At 37.3% G+C, this 23,407-nt stretch overlaps 1 protein-coding gene and 1 non-coding gene across 3 annotated transcripts in view; one reads left to right on the forward strand and one right to left on the reverse strand.

Moving 5' to 3' along the window:
* The window catches only part of LOC139696779 (uncharacterized), a 285,713-nt gene that overhangs the window by 159,729 nt on the left and 102,577 nt on the right, over window positions 1-23,407 (reverse strand). The gene's annotated exons all lie outside the window — the stretch shown is intronic.
* TRNAL-UAG (transfer RNA leucine (anticodon UAG)) lies at window positions 8,747-8,828 on the forward strand. The gene has a single exon. It is a non-coding gene; the product is annotated as a tRNA-Leu (tRNA).

A 23,407-nucleotide genomic window follows, 5' to 3' on the forward strand; every position in this document is an offset into this window, starting at 1 on the left:
CTATTCTAGGGACCACACTTTCTGGGCACGGGTATGGGGCATGGACGGTGTCAATAGCGAGGCTTAAAATTAAATTTTACCAAATACATAGAAATGAACCTTTTGTTTAAATAAAGGAAAACGGCATTTCGTACAAATGAGAAGCTTGAATGCAGTTAATCGTAATATTCCAGTTACATTAATCACTATTAGGTCCCAATCTCTCGTAAGGGATACACATTGGAGTATACCTGTCATCATGAAAATCAACTTCAGCAGGTGATTTAAGGGAAGCCTTAATGAAATCTAAGGGAAGGGATCGTTCCCCCATGATTGGTGAAAGGATTTGATTGCGTGCATACTGGTTGATTTGTATGTGGAAGATTTAGAGAAGTACCTAGAGTTGATCGTAAATGTTAATTATTTGCAGTTCAAAGAAGCTTCGCTAGCTTTGAGAAAAATGCTGAGAACAGAGATTGAGTGCTAATTTGGAAACCAAGAACGCAAGTCCCTTAAGGGATATGAAATGTAAGGGAAGCTAAGGTCTACTCCTGGTAAGGTCATTCAAAGGCACCGCTTTGTGGCTTGTAGCCTGTCGGTTACTCTAAACACATTTGAGGAGCTTCTAATGAGTATTTGTAGTATTTTCTACGCTAAGTTTTTCTAGTTTTTTATCAGAATAGCGCAAAAAACGGAAGCAAATAATTGTTCAGCGTTACGACTCATCGGGAGGAAAAAAAAGTAGAAAAATAATATATCATCAGAATATTCGTATATACGTATGTATATATATATATATATATATATATATATATATATATATATATATATATATATATATATATATATATATATATATATATATATATATATATTACATAGCTTTGTTTAAACGTGGGACCTGAAGTATTGATATACTTAAATTAAAAATTTGAAATCAAAATGATTTCGCAATTTTTTCTTATTTCAATGTTATAAGATAAATAATAAATTATATAAAAACATTGTAAATTAAATTTAGTCAAGTTTTAATTTACCCTCGGTAGCTACCTCAAGTCGAAACCGATACTTAATTTAAATATTATTCGTTGTTACATGAGATGACCATATACCTAATTACGCTAATTTACGATTTTTAAATTTTGATTTGGCCTGAATCTACTTCATAGTATGGGGTAGTATGCTATGTTATGAGCTTTTACTTCACTCTCCTTGTTGGCTTTCAAGTACTTGTTGGGTATTGCCAGTGCTATTGTCGCAAACTCTCTCAAGACTTTCACTGCTCTCAGCTAGTAAGACGCAAAGGGTCTCATTTGTGCAGCCTAAGAAAGCTCTTAAGGACTTGCTTGAATGGGAAAAGTTTTCGTTTAACGTCGCTTTGAGTATCAAATAAATTCTCCCAAGAACACACCCAAGTGGTCATTAACAGAAGGCCAGGAAGCAGAATTTAACGGGGTGACTGCTTTTCTTGTCTTTGCTTTTTCATTCAGTGGCTAATATTTTCCTGAAAAATATCCTTTTAATTGTTGGCTGATGGAGTTTTTAAGCAACTTTTCAATCCTGTTGATTGATATTCAACTTAAAAACTCAGGATTTTAATACATTTTATTTGTAAAAATATAGAAACCTATCATGCCTGAAACGTTGGCGACGTGCGTAGCCTTATTTCTTTTACTATGAAATGCAATTACAGACGAAATGGAATAAAAAAAATATTGTCGCTGAATTTGGTGGGAATATTTAATTTAAATTTATTTACAAAACCTTTGGAAAATATATTTCAATTGTTAAAAAATGAGAGAAAAAGAGCTACATAATCTCTTCATGACAATTTGAATAAATATTTGTTTATGTAAAATTTCATTTTAAAATATATCTATGTATTTATGTTTATAAAAAGTATGTCATTTAAGCATGCATAAAAGTTATTTAAATCTTAGCAAGTAGATAGTTAATGTGACTCACCGCTACGAAAGAAAGTAAATATTAATAAACTCTGGGTTCTAAATCGTTTTGGTATTTTAAATCTGTTATCACTTTTTCATTGTTCTGCCTACGTCACGGCGTTCTTCTTTATTTCATCTTTCCTTGTTTTTTTGCGTGAAGATGTCATCACCGCAACTTCCTAATAAAGACTACTGCGTGCAGCCAGTTGTGATTTGAGAAATTGGCGAGAAACGCCGCGTCATTTCCCCCGGGAATTCAACTTATTACTGCAGTGGATATGAATCCTGAAAACCAACTTTCACTCTCACGATTTTGGCAGGGATTTCCCTAATTTTAGCCACTTTGCCCCGGCGAGCGAATTACTCAGATCATGAGTACAAGATGGGCGAAAGTGTGAGGGGGAAATGTCTGCCCCGCCCGAGGGAGATGTTTGCGAGACGAAGAAATTTCGCAGAGGACCAAGTTTCCTCGAGTAGTTTTGGTTTTTCCGCATCTAATTTCCAAGCCGCGTGTGAAGACGAGTTGACGATATAAGTGGGAGGGTGTGCTCGAAATTCACGTCAACCGCAGAGGCGAAAGTGGAAAAAGTTAAATCGGCTTCAACATACTTTAACTCAGCGAAGAAATGTTATGCCTCAGATACGACACATTTCTACGGGTTTTAAAAGAAAATCTCTATTTCCTTTTTCCCAGATACCCATATATCTTGCCATATTTCACTTGATACGAGTACTAAAAATGTCACGCGTAGCTAATGAGAACGTCGAATTTTGGTATGACGTACCCAAATTCGATTTGGTTACGTCATACCCGAATTCATATTATAAGGTAATGATACAATGGGTGTATCATTACCTTACAATAAACCACACGGATTCGAGCGTATTTGATGGGAAAAATGTATGAAACGCATTGGGAAAACATTTCCACATAAAATAAAGTGACTCCATGAAATAATTCAAATTAAGCCAAGATTGGTTATTGAACATTGACACGTGACACAATAGGCAAGAAAAAAAACCCAACAGATAATAAACCCTGTTTCCACATTTGAAAAATGGAAAACAACTGACAAAATTGAGATTAAAAACTCAATTTCATCGAACATTGACAGCGATTCCATCCATTTCGTGCAAAAAGAAACGCAAATCTATATTGAGACATGAAAGAGTTTCGAAAAATATGATAGCGTCAATGAAGATGGAAGGAACTTTGACTGGAGTGGGACGAGTTATTGTTTTATGAGAAATCTAATTTTTCGAGAACAAATTCTCGCTAATAGTCAAACGACTTTTGGAACTCAAAAAGAACTAAAATAAATTAAGAAATTATTATTCAATGAAAAGAAAGGAACTTTTAGAAGGGATTTGTTAGAAGGGAAGACTGGATTTTATAGATTTGATAAATGAACGAATGAAATACCGTAAATGAGCTCGTGTACAGCAATCGTTTCCTTACATTTTCTAAGTGCCACTACATTTCCTTTCATACTTTCCATCCGATCACCTGACAATAAATGTAGAGTTTCTTCTGTCATACAACTAAGAAATGAAAAATGGCTATAGGTTGTGAATATCTCCCATCATTATGATTTTTATGACGCAAAATGATTATTGTTCCTGGCTTGATCAAGTGGAAATTGATTGCGCCATTGATTGCTGCCATGCTGATACATGTGGTTTCCACGATCTATATTTTGTCACAAATATTATGATAAGCACATGCCACCAAGCCCATATTTTAGCATGTGTTTTTTATATTCTCAAACTGGAATAGTGTACATATATTTACCTAAATTATTAATTCCAAAATACCATGGACATAAAAGCAACTTATATTGGTGTTTCCCGAAATATATTGCCAGCTATAAAATAACTCCATTCATGTACTACAGGGACCATCGTAAAAGTAATGCGCAATCTCTGGGAAAAATAGATTCATTGATCGTTCTTGTACAAATGCTTGAAATTCTTCAAAATACTCTCCTCCTTCATCAATACACTTGCGGAGATGTGTCTACCATGCCTGGAAGGCACCCTGAAACTCCTTAATAGAAATGTCTCCCAGGAAAGTTGTGACATGCTTTTGGGTGTTTTCCACGGTCTCACAATGCTTTCCTTTCTCTCTCTCTTCTGTCGGGGAAACAAAAAAAAGTCACACGGAGCCAAGTCGGAATTGTAAGGGGGCTGTAAGGGGGGAGGGGTTCTCCGGGCCAGAAATTTGGTAACGCTGAAAGACGTGTGGCTGGCGGCATTGTCATGCCCATCTCCCAAGCAACGCAACTCTCCATCGCGCCGTGTAATGAAGTCGTAAGACACACTTTACGTAGAGGCACGTCTTTCCACTCAGACCGCTCGGATTAAACCGGCTGGGTTGAAATGGTAGACTAGACCAACTACATTTTCTGACCGGTTTTACCGCGCTGCCATGGACAGTCGCGTCACAATGAAATCATGGGCATTACTTTCATAAATGACCACATATTTTTCTGATGAATCTTTTAGGGTTTTTTTTTCGAAGATATAATATTTGGTTTTTCAGATATCAATTATAATGTCTCCAAGGTTGATATCTTACTTGTCCATTCAATTATAATTCATTAATTTTTACCCAAATTTGAAAAAAAGGGCTACACTTGTACACTTACATAGAACCTACTGTAAAAGAGTTACGAGTTCACTCTTAAAGATAAACTATTCGAAAAATATGGGTCATTGCATCAATTACTTCGGCCTACTTATTCGCGTTAGCAAAAAAGAGGACCGTGTGACCACGTCTCATTTTACACTACTGCGTGCTATCTCATATTCGCAATCGCTCCATAATCAATCACATTTCTTCAAAATCACTATTTACGAGATAACGTCGTTTGGCATTCGTCCTTTTGAAAATCATGCAAACAAATCAAACGCAATCATATTATAATTGCCTCTACAGCAAACCCAAAACTCAGTTTGATACGTTTCACAGGTAGGGATCACCAAGTACTATGCCCTACATGTATACGGAGGGTGAAATTTTCGATAGCCTAAATTACCTTTCAAAATATGCTCCTGTTTTCCAGCTTTGGCAAAGATGCGAATGGCCGGAAGCACAGCCTAGAAATTAACCCGGGCCTTCCACTCAGTCTTTAAGCAGTCCACTCCATGAACCACCACATCTTCTCATAATTATATTATTCGAGTTTGCGGTAAAGCGTTAAAAATTAATAGTCAAGCTAAACCATAAGTTTTTTCTAAAAATTATTGACTAGTTAATTTATCTTTCCGTAATTGTTTTTAACCAAACGGTTTACTGGATATAAATTCACGATAACTTGACACGTTATCAGTTAATTCACCAAAAAAAAAAACTTTTGCTCAATAATAAGTTCACATGACCTTTAATATAAAACGTATTTCTTTCAATGCAAAATATTTTTTTTATAAGGGGATATCGGTTATCTTCGGACTTCTCCTTGATGTCCGAATCCAAGAATAAAAATTCTTTCCCTGCTTACTCTTTGTTCATCACAATTCCACCGATGGACCCATCGAATCGATCCCATTCGAATGACGACACCCTCTTCCATTGTTCATTGCGAGTATTCCCGTCCCAACTCTAATAACCCATTTTCCGATCGGCGCGGCATTTATTTTCCTTCCGCGGATGGGGATTGCGTGCGTTTGACGCTTTAATTAATGAATTCAAACAGTCCCCTTCCCCCTCTCCCCTGTTTCCTTTCACTGAGAAATTTCGGTCTCCTCGTTCGCCGTCCATTCATTCCCCATCCGCTCCGCAGGGATTACTCGATAGTATGCGATTTCCGCGTGAGGGGGTCTAATGGCGCACCAATGTCGATGATGGCTCGGCATTTATTTCAGGGATATTCTGCCCAATCAACAAATGTAATGGTCTCTCCCGGGATAAAACAATAAAAAGTGGAAGGGGGCGATCAGTCCAGACCCGGTGCCTACGGGAGCGTGTGCTCACTCTGTGTGAGTTAGATCATTACTTGAAAGCACCGCACGGTCGTCGTACGGATAACGCAACCATATTTGTGATAAAGCTTAAGCCGTTACTCGCAAAAATGTTACGTATGCGTCGTTATGTCTTCCTTTGGAGTTTATTGACACCACTCAGAGCATTTAAATAATGAGCCTTTTTGTTTTGGCCTGTGCAGGGAGTCGGGGTTAATGCCTACAACAAGCTCGGTGCCGAAAAAAAAGGACGAGTGTTGAGACAGCAGTCTTTATTTGTGCAATTTCGCGCAAATGTGGTGATCATAATGGGTTTTGCAGATGGAAATACCTTTTATTTCGTACTGCGATGTGTGCGGTACCTATCCTTGGTTCTGTGGCAATTACGTTTTTTGCGGGGGGGGGACGGTTATCGATTATAAAATTCTAACGGAATTCGTGTTTATTTCCTTTATTTGTCCTGGCGGTTTAATCTGCCGCTTTCATTTGGGTTTGTAATAATTCTATCTACTATGCCAGAGATAAAATTGAATGTCCTCCGCCATACTGAAGATCTCTCAATCATTTACATGGTAATGCTCGCCTTCCGGTTGCGATTGTCCTTCAATGGCCTTCTGTGACAAACATCGAAAGGGCATTTGACCGTTAAATTCACTTAAAATGACTATTGTTGGAAATATATAAATATCACTTAAAAATTCTAGTTTAAATCTTTTGCATTTACTTTGTAGACACTACAGAAATATCCCGCTTCATCAATCGTCATCCTATATTAATAATGTAATGAAGTTGGAAACAATACCCGATTTGGCCTTAAGAACCCAATATCATTTACCATCACGCATGGGTTAGGTTCACACCATACATAGAACGCACGGTCCATCGCCGCACTCCATCCATAATCACGCACTCTTGAACTTCATATACCGTTCAAAATCACGCACCATTAATACATCATTCACTTTTGCCGTACAACTCCCCACGCCATTCACATCACGTACAGAATAATATTTTTAATAAGTTCAATAATTTAATAATCACTGACCAATAAAGTTTATCAGCCAGTGGCTGCTTTACTTTAATTTTTCCATTAATCTTCCCACGCTTCGTCATTTTTAGCAATTGAATAAATCTATTCTACTCCTTTTTCTTCTATTTTTCAAACTCTTCCATTTCAGTTTATCCAAAATTTCCAACAACCTGTTATTTTGAACCTTCCAAGTACATATTTTGCTGCCTTTCATTGAACTTTTTCTCTCTTTTTAATATGCTCCACCTCATATGGATGACATACTACGAGGGTCATCCGGAAAGTAGTACCCGTTCGTGAAATAAAGACACAAAAGTAAATATTAACAAACATAAAAAATTTTATTTGAAAGAGGATACTTTAAACTACTTCTCAACATAATCTCCAAGCAAATTAAGGCATTTGTCATAACGTGTGACAAGTTTCTGTATTCCTGCTGCATAGTCCTTCGCCGCCAGCTCATTGAGATACGCGAGGGACCCATCTTGCACAAATTTTTGCATAATGCAGATGGTGTTTAACAATTTCATGAACAATTGTTCGAGAAACATTGGGAAAATGCTCACAGATGTCATCAATTGTGACGCGCCGATCGTTCCTCACGAATTCGTCAACTGAGCTCACCAGTTGGTCTGTAATGACAGACGGTCTCCCCGAACGCTCATCGTCGTGTGTGTTCCCCCTCCCCATGTTGAAGTTGCGACACCACCGCCGAACAGACGACTCGTCCATTATATTGTCTCCATACACCTCCTTTAATTGGCGATGAATATCACATGGGCGAACGTTTCTTGCATTGAGGAATTTAATCACTGCCCTCACTTCACAACTGGCGGCGTTCTCAATTTTTTTAAACATTGTAAACAATCACAGAAACAACACAGGCAATGCTAACGTCACGCAACTTGGCTCAGAGAAGGCAGACAAGCCACTGAAGCTATCTGACCTCGTTCAGCGGCTACTCGCGTCGTCAGCACTTCATGCGGCATGAACGGGTACTACTTTCCGGATGACCCTCGTGTGTGTATATATATATATATATAAACCATAAATAGAGTAATCAACCCGAAGGTTGGTTTGGTAGGTGATGGTAGACTTCACCCAGTACTAAGCCCGACGGCGTGTGATATTCGCACATAAGGGTAGGGGGGCCAGTTCCTTCCCTGTGCCGGTTATGGTTTTCCAGAAAGATCTGGTGCCTGAAAAATCAAATAACTTGGGTAGAGCTGCTGGTGCCCAGAGAGGCTTGCCTTGGAATCGAACCTGGGACTTCCAGTCAGTAGTCACATATTTTCCCCATAAGAAAAACACCCCGCGTAGAAAATATTAGGATTTTATCAGTACTGCTACTTAAGGATCTAAGATTGGAAATTATCCATTGAAACAAAATGATGGTGGGGAATTCGATAAAGGTTTACAATTCTCAAACTAAATACGAACAAAGCCGAATTAGCATTATTTATAGCGTCTTTAAGCTCATTGAAAAATTTTTCATAAATTTAAGAAAGATTAAAAAAAAATAAACTTGCCCTACCATCCAGAAAATGTAAATTCCCCACCCCACCTTCCACCCCACCCCAACTCCGCTTCCTTTAATCAAATCAATCTTCGTTTCAGAGAATTTGGAGGTTTTATTGTTTTCTTGTAAACTCGCAATACGCTAGTTTTCATTATGATCATTTTCATGTATACAGATAATGCTGATTCATTATTAAGTCTCTAATACCTGTATAATACAATGTTTTAAGATAGATTCATAGCGAATCATTGATGGATTTATCCATCATTAATGAATTGAGAGACAAAGGAAAATATATCACAAGCTATTATTGGCAGCGTGGCCGAGCGGTCTAAGGCGCTGGTTTTAGGCACCAGTCTCTTCTGAGGCGTGGGTTCGAATCCCACCGCTGTCATTTATTTTTGGTGGTAGTTCTAACACCACGCCTTTTATGGGGAGCACATATCAGGACAATATCCGCTTTGAAGAAACTCAGCTAGAAAGTTAAAGAGAAGTGTTATTTTGCTTTAGCTAGACCTCATTTGGAATATGCCGAAAGTATTTGGTATCCTTGGCAAAAAATGTTAGATAAAGTTCAGGGAAAATTATCCAGATTCGTTAAAAATTGTTATAATGAGAACACAAGTGTGACAGGTCTCTTAGGGGATTTAGGCTGGGAGCCACTTGAAGTACGAAAAAAACTAGCGAGGTTTAGACCTTTAAAAAGGTTCAGAACGGACGAGTTTAACGATGACACTAAAGGAATTATAATGGCCCCTCACTACTTAGATATATCAGACCACAAAAATAAAATAAGGGAGATAGACTCCAGTACAGATAGACACAAATACTCTTTCTTTCCCAGAACAGTCAGAATTCATAATAGTAAAAAATCAAAGACACTTAAGAAATATTTAAAAAAATTATTGTACCAGTCGGAACAAAATTAAACATGGCAAATATATCAGGTCATTTGTAGGTGCATGTGTATGTTAGGTGTTAGTTTGATTCAATGGGTGTGGGGTGAAAAGGTGTTTGCATGGATGTAGACCATGTTTTGTTTGTGGGTTGCATATATTTGTGGCTTTTGTATGCGTTTTTTTTTCTTTCTTAACAACGAGTGGTGTCCTAACACCCCCCGCCACACGCCTTTGCGGTGGCTGGCGGAGTATTAAGTAGATTTAGATGTATCATAGAGAAAATGCATGCATATTTTAGCAGGAATTGCATCGTTTATGATAGATCCTGAAGTTGCATTAATTGTACATTGTTTTGTACTCCCGAATATGAATAAGCTGTGTATTATTAAGGTAAGATTCATGTGATTGTTCAAATACTCTGCGACTACGACTACATCATTTCATGGTAGGAAAGCGCAGAAGTATGTCTCTGTGTGGAGTTCCGTTCTAAAGATCCACTGATACAGGGGCATCAATGCGTGGGAGACCACTAAGTGTATTACAGAACAACAGCACGGTTGAAAATTGTTAAATCACTCTCGCTGAAAATCTGGTAACCTTTTTCTCATCTAGCTATTTCTGTGTCATGTTGGGACATCAACGAAATTAGTGCATCTCCATTCTTACTTAGCCAGAAAGTATGTGAGCGTAAGCGCCTGCTCACGACCTACGTCGAGAACACGAGATTTAAACATGCGTCAATGATAGACTTCGTGGAAACATAATATGTGAACTCTAACGAGAGTACTAGAAAAGTGTAATCAAGGTATATTAATCAATATTAAAACTTTCACTTCTAAAATTCAGCTTCACTTTTCAAAAATGTCATGATTTATTCAATTATTTGGGGTGGGTGACAGGAGGAAGTTAAATAATATCGGAAAGGAATCAGACATGACAATAATTAATAATGGAATACGTGTAACCATTTCCCAAAATCAAGGTACGGTAGTTAGGGTTTACACTATCCACTTGCACATCCTGGCAATATGATGCATGATTCTCTTCATTTTAACTTTTATTTTATTTTAAAATAAATAATGTTAAGTATTCAAGGTATTAATTTTAACTTTAGAATGGACCCTTTCCTTAAAAGGATTGGATTTTAACAGTAAATTCACGAAAAAAATAAAATGTTAATCTTAACCCCATCACATGCTGTGCCTGTTTTGGGATATCATTCCATATTTTTTAATCGACCGCAAAAGTTGAAAATAAAACTCAAGTTTGAAGGTCACAGGAAACGTTTTTCCCCGCGAAGTTTGTCTTTTTACGTGTGGCTCCGAATTTGTGTGCGTAATAAAGGCTGTAGAACCAAAAAAGCTTCGTTAGCAAGAATCATGTTAGAAATGTAATAAATATAATACTAAATATAAGAAAAGAACCGTTTGGTTCAAACCAAAATCACAAAACTGCCGTTGTCACATTATCGTTTTCCGATTTCTAAATTATGGATTTTTTTTCTGGTAAATACACATAATTGGAAGCAGCATCACATGTACCATGTTGCAAATAAATTAACTTTTTTGCATTGTTATTTTTTTCCTGCTGTTACTGGATGAGGAAATATCTATGTCCTTTTGAATCCAATAAGGTAAAACTGAATATAAATAGGTTGAAAAAATAAATGATTCCTCGACTCATAAAAGAGATATTTTATAATTTTAAAATTATTACTTATTTCGATACACCATCGTAAATTTTGAAGAAATATTCTTCCGAATCAAAATTCAAGAAATGTTATTTTAGAAACAATTGAGCAAATACATATATTACAATGTGTTGTATTCCCGTCCCGTCTTTTCTGACGACAGAGTTTTTATTCTGGATTGTAGACTTAGGCTGAGATTTCAGGCTCAAATGGCTTCTGAGGATGTTTGCATGTAGAAAATTTGTAGGATGAACGTTTCTCTTGCAGTGCAGTAAGAGACTTTTTCAGTGAAGTAATTTCAAATATTTAATTCGCCGTTTAACATATTATTCGTTTTTACAACGGCCGTGAACTCAAAGGGCTTTCAAGGAAGAACTCAAATTCATATTTACCTGCCTAAATTGTTGACAATTTCTTGTCGCACGTAAGCATCAGCGGCGACGGTGAGGAAATTCGACCCTTGTCGGTACATTGAGTAGATTTAAATTTCATTTGTTTATCAGTAAAAAAATCTGCTTTTCTCTAAAGTAGATAATGTGCCAGTAAATAATATCATTCCCTCATTTAGCACATGGAAGCAGTTCGTAAAATGTTGGGTTTGAAATATATGGTAAAGTAGGTATTTTATGAAAGGAATTGTGTTTGGGGCAATTAATTAGTAGAAAGTGGTGACGTTATTTGCTCTTAGTATTTCTCAGGAACAAACAAATCAATCTTACAGTAATTAAGATAATACGTTGTTTCATGTCAATTGAAAAGTTATTTTTCTTCAACCATGTTTCTGAAAATAGGACAACTCACGTGTGGGGTAATGAACTTGACACATTATATATTTATTTTAAACTCTCTCTATCATCCTTAAAAAATAATGTTTTATTTTCTCAGAAGTCAATATCTTGTGCTTTAAACTACAATCAAACTGTACGATATGAAAGCAATTCGTCTGTTAGCTGAGCTCCAACCACATACTCGATTATTTTTCAGGGTATTCGTGATTTTTGTGCAAGTTTTTCTATATGAATATCGTAAAAACCAGGGAAAGTCGTGGGCCATGAGGTTATGGTGACACTGGATTAATATTCCAGGCGCAATTTCTTTTGCGACGCATCGGTATCTTGAATAAAATTCCAGTGATTTTTTGGTATAATATACATCTTGGAAGCCACAAATGCTAGCGCGTGGAGAGCCGAACCCCTTAGGTGTAATTTGCGATTTCACTCTTCGTAGTGATTAGCACGACCCATTAGCTATACCTATATTCGCACATCAAAACACACTTCACGTTGATGACTCTCATTGATTGATCTCCAAAAAAATATTAATCGGCCTTTCCATCTATTCCAATTTCCAAGTTTGGATAGTGGATATCATCTGATGAGTTTATGGATCTGGTTAGACCTTGATGACAATCGACCATTAGCTTGATACTTTTCGTTTTTCCATATTTCTGTGAGAGCTCATTCCAAATCCATCTTTTTCTCATGGCGCTCCGTTTCTTTTAGAGATGATTCAAATAACACAATGGTGGAGTGGTTTTTCCAAATGCTATTGCAAACTCTTTTTACTAAAAATATAACTCGCAATATTTTATTTTCTCCTTCTAAAATAATTCTTTAGCTAAAAAACACTCGATAAAACAGTCTTCAGCATAATTGTGACCTATTTATAATTATCATTATATTTACAATTCATTATTATTAACCTATTTATTTGATTTAGTAAATTGTTAATACGTTAAGTTGTATGTGAAGTGATGTTTTTGCGTCGCTAATGTAATTAAGCCGAGGTGTAAATTTATAGCGCCTTAATTAATTGCAAGATACGATCCTATATTAATGGCACCATTTTGCTATTGCCCATGACATACCAGAATACTAGGTATATTACTAGGTTTTCCCTTTCGATTGAATCACCAGTGTTAGGACAGAAATGAAGGATAAAGAGGGATTCGAAACCGTTATCTCTTCTGTTAAAAGAGAGATTCATTGTCCGCTTGACTGTCTTACTGGATTTTTCTCCCTCAACGAAAGCAATCTCAGCAACATTAATCGTAGTAAATGGTCTTGTTCACTAAATGCAATACCTATTGTACCCTTAAGTCAACCAAGAAAATCCATTAGTGAATTGCATAGATAGACAGAATTTGGACTCAATTACTTAATGGGTTAATGTATTAATTAATTATTTTTGTTTAGTTACAGTTTAGTGGCGACAATTTAACGACAAACGGATTTTGATATTTTATTTTGATGATATAGGTCTTGAAACATTCCAAAGGGGTCGCAAATTTAGATAGTCTTAAAATTATACAATTAATTTTATACGGGTATACTTTTCAAATATAAGTATTAACCATAGATTTATATTGTATGCTATTCGTGACCACATAGAACATAAAATTATACCCCTAGAAGACGTCTTCTGAAAAGTATGTAGTATAAAATACGGTGTGCGTGTATTTTACATACGCACACGAAAGATGTCACTTACAGACGAGGCAATGGTGAATACAACTTAGAAACACAAAAAAAGCACTCACAATTCGGCATTAAAAAACATGCAAATAGTTGCTATGTTCAGTATATTTATGTATGTGTATATGTATACCTGTACAGATAAAAATATATATATATGGTTTTGTAAATAATAGGTATATATTTTGGCAAACGTCTTTTGGTGTACAGACCTGCTACTAAAGGTCATGCGACTGAATATAACACCATGGTCAGGTCTTAAGCTCATTCTTATATCATATTCATATTTAGATTGGCACATATTATTATAATGATAAGTTTATTCATCAAAATTCCCTTAATACTCCCGTATTCATTTTCACCTCGTACACACCCACCACACCACTCAGTCACGTTCTCTCTCGAACGCCCATTATACCCTCCACGTTGGATATAATGCATGCAATCCCTTTTCCCATCCACTCTTAATCATCAATCATCTCTGCCGTTCCAGTTTTTCGCTGTCACGCCAACATGGAATGCGTTCTCATTAAAAAAAAGAAGCACCATTACGGCTCGACAAAAGGAGGCCGTACCATCGGTGGCCGCTCCCGTGTCCCATGGAAATGCCTCACCGGCGATTGGCTATTAAAAAACAGTGAGATGTATGTGTGGATACCCATCAGGTGCAACTTTCGGCATGATTCTAAATCTTCATGTATTCCTCATAGATGGAATTTGATTAGTGGAATATATATATATATATATATATATATATATATATATATATATATATATATATATATATACTATATATGCTTTCATAGACGTAACACGGAAGTGCCGAATAGTACAATACACAGTAACACATAATATAGAAACACAAAAAAAGAGAACACTCACACGTATTTTCTTGATATTTCGACGGAAACAATCCGTCTTCCTCTGAAGATATAGAAGTAATGAAATATATATATATATATGTATGTGTGTGTGTGTATATATAATACATATACATGCATATATGTGTGTGTATATATACATATATATATAATGTAATCCTTAGATATATATATATATATATATATATATATATATATATATTAAAATGTAATACATAAAGTCCACATAACATTTTTAAATGACTGAATACAACTCTTTATAACATTTCCCCGCGAAAACACACACAAGGAAGCCATTGTTGATTGGTATTTCCGCGCATAAAATATGCATTTGCCAATATAAAATTTCAATTCTGGGTTTCAATCCACACTGGAATTATGTACTTGAATGCAATCGCAAAAATTACAAATGCAATTTACATAACCCAAACTTAAAATATTCATTACACATCCACATCTCTCAATATCTTTATTTAAAAAAAATCATTTTTACGGATGTAATTGACTGGTATTCAAAATTGCCCGGACCCCTCATTGTTCCTACCTGGCGGCAATCAAGTATATTAATTACTTTAAGCACTCAAAACCGGGAAAATTCATGGAATATTTCTAGTAGCCCTCCTTTATTTCATTTTACCTTTCGTTAGAGTCACAATACGGGGAAAAGCAATCGAAGGAGTAAATAATTGGAAAAGGGGATAGCGAATGAGAAAGAAACCCCTTATTAGGTGATGAAATACGTGATAAGTGGAAATAACAAAGGGCCTCAAAATCATGCAATTCTAATGGCTTATCTTTCTACCATGATATTTTCCCGGTCATGCTTTCAATCCATTAGGTTAGAGGTAATGTCATTATGACCAAGAGTGGAAGTTGACCATTATATAAAGAAAGCATTATATTCCACAAAATATTGTTTTTCATTTATTTTTACATGCATGCTCTGATATTGACTATTGCATTAGTATTCGAGATATGCATAAGTATGCGAGCGTTCTTTTCATTTGTATCTACGTTTTAATAATATTTATATGATTTTCAATCTATATTCAAATTCTTCCTCTTTCATTCTGAAATCCCTTTTACCCCTCTCCCACCTTCCTCCCTCCACTTCCTCGGCTTTCTCCCACCTTCCACTAAAGATGGTTGTGCGACCAAAAATATTATTAATCATCGTATATATACTACTACTACGAGGTCATCCGGAAAGTAGTACCCGTTCGTGAAATAAAGACACAAAAGTAAATATTAACAAACATAAAAAATTTTATTTGAAAGAGGATACTTTAAACTACTTCTCAACATAATCTCCAAGCAAATTAAGGCATTTGTCATAACGTGTGACAAGTTTCTGTATTCCTGCTGCATAGTCCTTCGCCGCCAGCTCATTGAGATACGCGAGGGACCCATCTTGCACAAATTTTTGCATAATGCAGATGGTGTTTAACAATTTCATGAACAATTGTTCGAGAAACATTGGGAAAATGCTCACAGATGTCATCAATTGTGACGCGCCGATCGTTCCTCACGAATTCGTCAACTTAGCTCACCAGTTGGTCTGTAATGACAGACGGTCTCCCCGAACGCTCATCGTCGTGTGTGTTCCCCCTCCCCATGTTGAAGTTGCGACACCACCGCCGAACAGACGACTCGTCCATTACATTGTCTCCATACACCTCCTTTAATTGGCGATGAATATCACATGGGCGAACGTTTCTTGCATTGAGGAATTTAATCACTGCCCTCACTTCACAACTGGCGGCGTTCTCAATTTTTTTAAACATTGTAAACAATCACAGAAACAACACAGGCAATGCTAGCGTCACGCAACTTGGCTCAGAGAAGGCAGACAAGCCACTGAAGCTATCTGACCTCGTCCAGCGGCTACTCGCGTCGTCAGCACTTCATGCGGCACGAACGGGTACTACTTTCCGGATGACCCTCGTGTGTGTGTATATATATATATATATATATATATATATATATATATATATATATATATATATATATATATATATATATATATATATATATATATATATATATATATATATATATATATATATATATATATATATATATAAAATATATATATATATACACACACATAGGGGTGTGTATGTGTATGTATGTTGTGCGTGCATATATATAATATTATATACAGACATACGTATGTGAATATATGTGTATATACATACACAGTACTGTGTATGTTTATACACACATATGCACACACTGGCATAGATCCATATTAGAAGAAATCCATATGCAATGTACACAAAGTAGCTGTAATTGTGTTCTCGCTCATTATGGCCCCAATTATATGCCCTAAATTAGATGGTACCGAAGTAATATGATTCTTTTCGTCTTGAATCCTCGCCTCCTCGCTACCTGATACCCCACGCTATTCATTCCGCTGTCCTTTCACCCCGTTAATTGCGTCGTTCTCGAGTAGTAACCTTGACCTTCCGGACCAATATATTTACTCCCCGTGCTAAGGAACTAACCACACGGGTGAACTGGCAAGGTGACTTGTCTCGTTTTTTACGACGAGACTGAATGAGCAGTTTGGCCTTTGCGAAAAAGCGCCACAACACAATTCAAGTCTCGCTGCGACGGAGGAAAATACTGAATACCATCGCCAGGTAACGTGACGATTTCAGGATCAAGTCTCGATTCGTAACAGCTTAACGATCAGTAATTCATAAACCGTAATGGTGGCTAAGAGACCTTAATTTATTCTCAGAGAGTGTTGACTGCTTAAATCACTCCCGCCGTTGAGTATATATTGTTAGTTGGATAATTGGTTTATATTTAATCTTTAAAGAAATGGATTGAGCTGAGTTTTCAATAATGATACAACGGCATTCGACCTGGATTTCATATTCTTTCAAAGTAAATTCATGTAAATGAGAATCATTACATATTTCTCAAATTATTTCCACCACCAAAATCAATAACCTAGATTGTAATCATTGAAAATCATCTCAGTATCCACTCTGATGCATGTGCGGCCGGAAACTCAACGAAATCCTAAAGACATTGGTTACTTTGCCATGCCTAATGAGCACTTACATGTTTGCTATAAACATAATATAGAAATTATATATATATATATATATATATATATATATATATATATATATATATATATAATGGGCTGACACAACATAACACAAATAGAAAAGAATAGACACATATAAAAGAACAGAAGCTGTCCAACTTGTATATTTCCTACTTCCGAGTTGGTCTCAAAATTCCACACTCTCACCCTTTCCCGCCACCTCCTCCTCAACCACCCCCACTCTTTCAATATAAGCCTGACCTCCGCAGCATTTACAACCTTCCCCCTCCTCCCAAAGGCCCTCCGGTTTTTCCAAAACGCCAGCCACCACCGAACAATCCCAACACCCCCCCTCCCTCCGACAATGCCCATGACATTGTAAACCTTTCAAACACCAGCCTTTCAGACAATGAAATATCCGTTCTTAGCAAAGGCCTATCCTTCTCCCCTACACCAAAAATAAACCACATAAACATACTCACTGATACCCTCAATTTCTGCCGAAACCTTCGATGGCGCGCCTTCTGGAAATCACAAAGTAAACCTTTCAGTAACCTAAAAACCAATCCCGCACTTGACAAATTCCGCCCGGCTTCAACTCATGAGCCAAAACCCCTTCCTAGTAACCATCCTGTCGAGATTTTCATACGTCTTCTCATCGAAAAAGTTTCCAATCAATCCTTCAGAAAACATCTCAGACCGAAAAATAACCTCTCCATGAACGAACGTCATGCCCTAAAAACCCTACAGTCCAATCCTAACATCGTTGTTACCTCCGCCGATAAAGGCTCCTCTGTTGTAATTCTAAACACCAATGATTATATTTCCAAAGCCCTCGCTCACCTGAACGATACATCCACCTATACCACTCTAACCAAAAACCCAACACAAACTTTCCAAACCGAAATTCGGTCTTTTCTCCTCCACTCCGGACCAGAAGAAGGCCTAACCTCCCAAGACATATCCCTACTTTCACCCCCAAACCCCAGAACACCCCAGTTTTATCTCCTCCCAAAAATACACAAACCCAACATCCCCTGTCGTCCTATAGTTTCCAGTTACAATTCTCCCACCGAAAGAATCTCCGCATTCCTTGACCACCACCTACAACCACTTGTACTCTCCTTGCCCTCCTTCACGAAAGACACGTACCACTTCCTCGACCGTCTAAATTCCGTCTCTATTCCCTCCACACCCAACCTACTTATGGCCACCATCGACGTTACCTCACTTTACACTTCTATTCCCCATGCAGAAGGTTTATCCTCCCTCCGGCATTATCTTTCTCTGCGCCCCCTACCCCAGCGCCCCTCAACGGAATTTCTCCTCAATCTTGCCACTTTCGTCCTAACAAAAAATGCATTCACTTTCCAAAATTGTTTTTACCTACAGACAAAAGGCACAGCGATGGGAACGAGGATGGCACCATCATACGCCAATCTCTTCATGGGCCATCTCGAAGAGACCTTCCTGTCACAGCAACCCCTTCAACCTCTTTTCTGGGTCCGCTACATAGACGATATTTTTATTCTCTGGACACATGGCTCTGACTCTCTCAACAACTTCTTATCCGCCTTAAATTCATCTTTCACGGTTAAATTCACCTCTTCCATTTCAGACTCCACCATCACCTTTCTTGACACAGACATCTCACTTCAAAACAACAAATTCACTACTTCAGTACACATCAAAGCCACTAACCATCAGCAATACCTACACCACACAAGCTGTCATCCTCAACACACGAAACGCTCGATTCCTAACTCTCTCTCTATCCGCGGACACCGAATTTGCAACACCACAGCCACTCTCAACAAATACCTTGCCAATCTACACCTTGCACTCCTCAAACGCGGTTACCCAGAAAAGTTGCTACGAAATAAAATCCACCGTTCCACCCGACCACACACACCACACAATAACAAGCCCACATCTGACGCAGGACTCAACCTTTGCACCACCTATTACCCCGGATCACACAGACTGAAAACCCTCCTTAAAGAACTGTTTCCAATTTTACATGACAATGACGCGACCTCATCCTTACTACCCCAATGCCCATCTATCGCATACAGACGACCCGCCAATCTCAAAAACCTTCTGAGATCCACCAACCCTTTGGCGCCCCCCCGTGACAAATTTCCCAATATTTCCCCAACTTGCAACCGCCCCCGATGTAAAACCTGTCCTCTTATTATGCCTACTCCCCTCTCCCTACGTCCCCTCATAGCCCCCCCACCTCGTTCCCACGCTAATTGCCTCTCAAAAAATATTATTTATCTTTTATCATGCAAACACTGCACTTCCTTCTACATAGGTGAATGCATTACCCCCTTATCCATCCGAATGAATAATCACCGGTACTCCTGTAATTCTGCCTCACTCTCATCTCTTCCTATCCCTTCACACGCCAATTCCCACAACCTTTCATTCGACCAGTGTTTTTCCCTCAGCATCCTAGAATCCCTACCTGATTCAGCTACCAACATAGAGGTGAGAACTCGTGAATCCGCCTACATTCTATCCTTCCGTTCCTTTAAAATTCCCACCCTTAACCGCCATATTTAATTTTCCTCCCAGCATTCCCTCCACACCTCCCCTCCACACCTCCCCTCCACACCTCCCCTCCACACCTCCCCTCCACACCTCCCCTCCACACCTCCCCTCCACACCTCCCCTCCACACCTCCCCTCCACGCCCATAACTCTTTCCCCTCTCCTGATCCATAGCATATTTTCAGTCTCTCTTGAAGAAGGCCCCTGAGAGGGCCGAAAGCTCGAACAATTTACCGTGTGAGTGTTCTTTTATATGTGTCTATTCTTTTCTATTTGTGTTATGTTGTGTCAGCCCATTATTGTGCCGCTCGTATGAGTTTTTCCGGACAATCGTTATATATATATATATATATATATATATATATATATATATATATATATATATATATATATATATATATATCTATATATATATATATATATATATATATAATGAAAGCATTAAACACAATTTAACAATTATAATAATGAACAATTAAAATATACATAATATACTTCATCTGTGGCTACGGTGAAGCATTAATTGGCAGAATCTCTCCATATTTTGGCAGAGCTTTAAATATTTTAGAAATACTTTTGACCATCCGTGCGCGTGAAATCACGTGATACTGAGAAATCCGTTGCACCAAAAATATTTGCTCGGTACGTGGTCGAAAATAGGAGCCTGATTGTATATTTATGCAAGTTCTCACAGCGATTGACGTCATCGACGTTTACCCGATCATGATAAAAAAAAAGATGCAATAATCCTAAGTTACACTAAAAGCTGTTAGTACGCACGCCATATTTCACAATATGAGGCAGTAATCAAGTTCAAAGGCACCTTAAGGGAAGGCTCAGGTACTCATGCACCTCTGGCAGCGAATGCGCGTGGTATGACAACTACTAAAGGTTATCACAAAACATTCCTGTTATTTAAACAAAGGATTCAGGTGTATTATAAACTATTCCAGCTGAAAATATGACTGCACGAAATAGCGTGTGTTATCATCCAAAATGCAGAATGTACCGAAGCCTTGAGAGAACCCTGTTAAAAATCAGATGTACAGATTCTTCACACTTGGATAGCATTAAGTAATCCCCTTTATAACCACCTATTTGTTCCTCCTTCCCACTTATGTGCTGCAATTTTTTAAAAAGTAAATTTGCGCGTTAAGAATCAGGGAAATAGTTCACGGAAAAGTTAAAGCATAAATATTTTAGCAGTACAGTGTTTCACGGCTCATTGGCTAAATTGGATATTAGGATAGCTCTGCGTCATAATCTTTATTATTGGATTGCAATTTACTGTGAAATTATTCAATTTTTTCAACCAAATTTATTTTATGAAATTTAGCCTGAGAACATTTATTTCAATAAGGAAAGATTTTATGGACTTGAGTCTTCCGCTGGTTTAATGTTAGTGATATCTATCACCAATTTACTCCTCTTCGGCTCAAACTGATGGCTGCAATTTAAAAATGTATAATTTTACGTTTAATCAGTTTGCGTTACAATGAACAATCAAGTGAGAGACATCTGGCAATTATCAATACTGAGAGGCTTGAGACTATTATCAGTGCCGAATTACGTTCACAACGGCCCATGAATCAAAGAATTGAGTCAATCAAAGTTCTTATTATCCTGGGAAAGATTTTTCAAAAAATCTCTCCATTCTGCATTGTTTCATATGCCCTTTCACAAATCCTTTTAGATAAGGGTCTGACATATACGTTCCATGGCAGACGTCTTAAGGGGAGAAAGGCCCGGAAAAATATGACCTTGAGAAAGGGTTTGCAGTGCGCGTGACGTCAGAAAGAAAGAACTCAGAAGTAACGCTTAAAAAATGGTATCAATAAGTTGTTTTGTGTATTCAGACTCTAGGTAGCGCGGATGATCCATCGTAAATACGACATTAACGACTCCCTGTCCCTCCAGTCATGACATAAAACCAGGAAAAAGTAGGAGGGAGGTTTAAAGGGGTCGAAGTAACGTAATATTAGACGGGGAGGGAGGATCTGTGCCCTGTGGGGACAGAGATGACACGGGATGGTGGAGGTCATGACGTGTGATGCAACGCAAGGACAGCACATGGCAGCGGACGTCAAAGTTTGTTTACTTTGTCTGTCGGACTTCCATGATAGCCTATTTGCCCACAGGGAACCAGATAAGCCTTCACTCATCACGGATTTGATAAAAATCCCCCCCGGAACCTCTTGCATATCATCGAGCTGCCAAGAAATGATGATTTGAGCCGCTTACCTAAATGCCAGTATAAAATCTATTACGATCCCTCAATAAAATACGAGACTGAAGAGCAACCCAATAGACGAATCAATCCTATCTTGACAGGTACGATATTCGTTCTCTTTTGCAATTAATTAAAAATATTTTTCCCGTGACACACCACCAAATGTCACCAAAAAATTGAACTGATATGAAAAACGAGAAGTAAATAAACAGTAAATAGAACTTTCTATGAGCATAATATTTTCCTGAATTTCAAGTTATTTCTTCTTGTGAGACCTTTAGTATTCATCCTGTAACCACAGATCGATTTGAGATTTCCTCTACTTCCAACGGAACTTTCGAGCACATAAGAGGTAATTTTACTGGGTTATGACAGCTTTGGACCCTGCTATATGAGAACAAAATATAAAAGATACTGCATATTTCATTTCAATTTGGTGAACCTCATAATTATATAGATAAGACAGAGTTTTAATGAATACTTGATTACAACATAGGCTCAAGCTTGTACATCATTATGGACATATTTCGGTTAACTATATCTTTGTTAGTATTAAAGTACTACATTATTTAAATAATAATAATTTAAAATTATATATACTAATACAGAATATTATATGCATTATAAATGCTATAAAATTGGTCCACATTGAAGGTACAATTAACCAGAATATGACCATCAATAATTGTTTGTTTTTCACTTAAGTTTGGTGCTACGGATTTTTGTAAAATCACTCCCTTTAATTTACTGTAACTCTCTTAAACAAAATCTGCGTAAGTCCTGCTTCTAATGGAAGGGACGGAGTAAATTTTATGTCCGGGTACCTCTGCCCTGCGTCTGAGCAACCCTGTTACGCGACAAAAATGACCTGCATGGCCTTCTGTCAATGCATCAACATTTAAGCTATATGGGGATACGTATTTTTGGCATAGACAATGATATTGCTGTCCCGTAAATTCTGCTATACTGATTCAAGAGAAATTTTGACTTTATAAAACTATTGCAACAGTAAAATAAATTTCTATTCAACTACGTAGCTTAATAGTTTTCTTTAGAATAATTTGATGTACTTGTACAGCTAAAATTGAAACAAAATATTATTATTATAATCCGTGCTTACACATTATCCGCTCTCAGTTACGAGTAATCATTTTAAAATCTCAGTCCTCATATAGTTATG

Source organism: Hetaerina americana, unplaced genomic scaffold (genome assembly GCF_022747635.1).
Source record: "Hetaerina americana unplaced genomic scaffold, ioHetAmer1.1.p SCAF_7, whole genome shotgun sequence".
In the NCBI taxonomy this organism is placed as follows: Eukaryota; Metazoa; Arthropoda; class Insecta; order Odonata; family Calopterygidae; genus Hetaerina; species Hetaerina americana.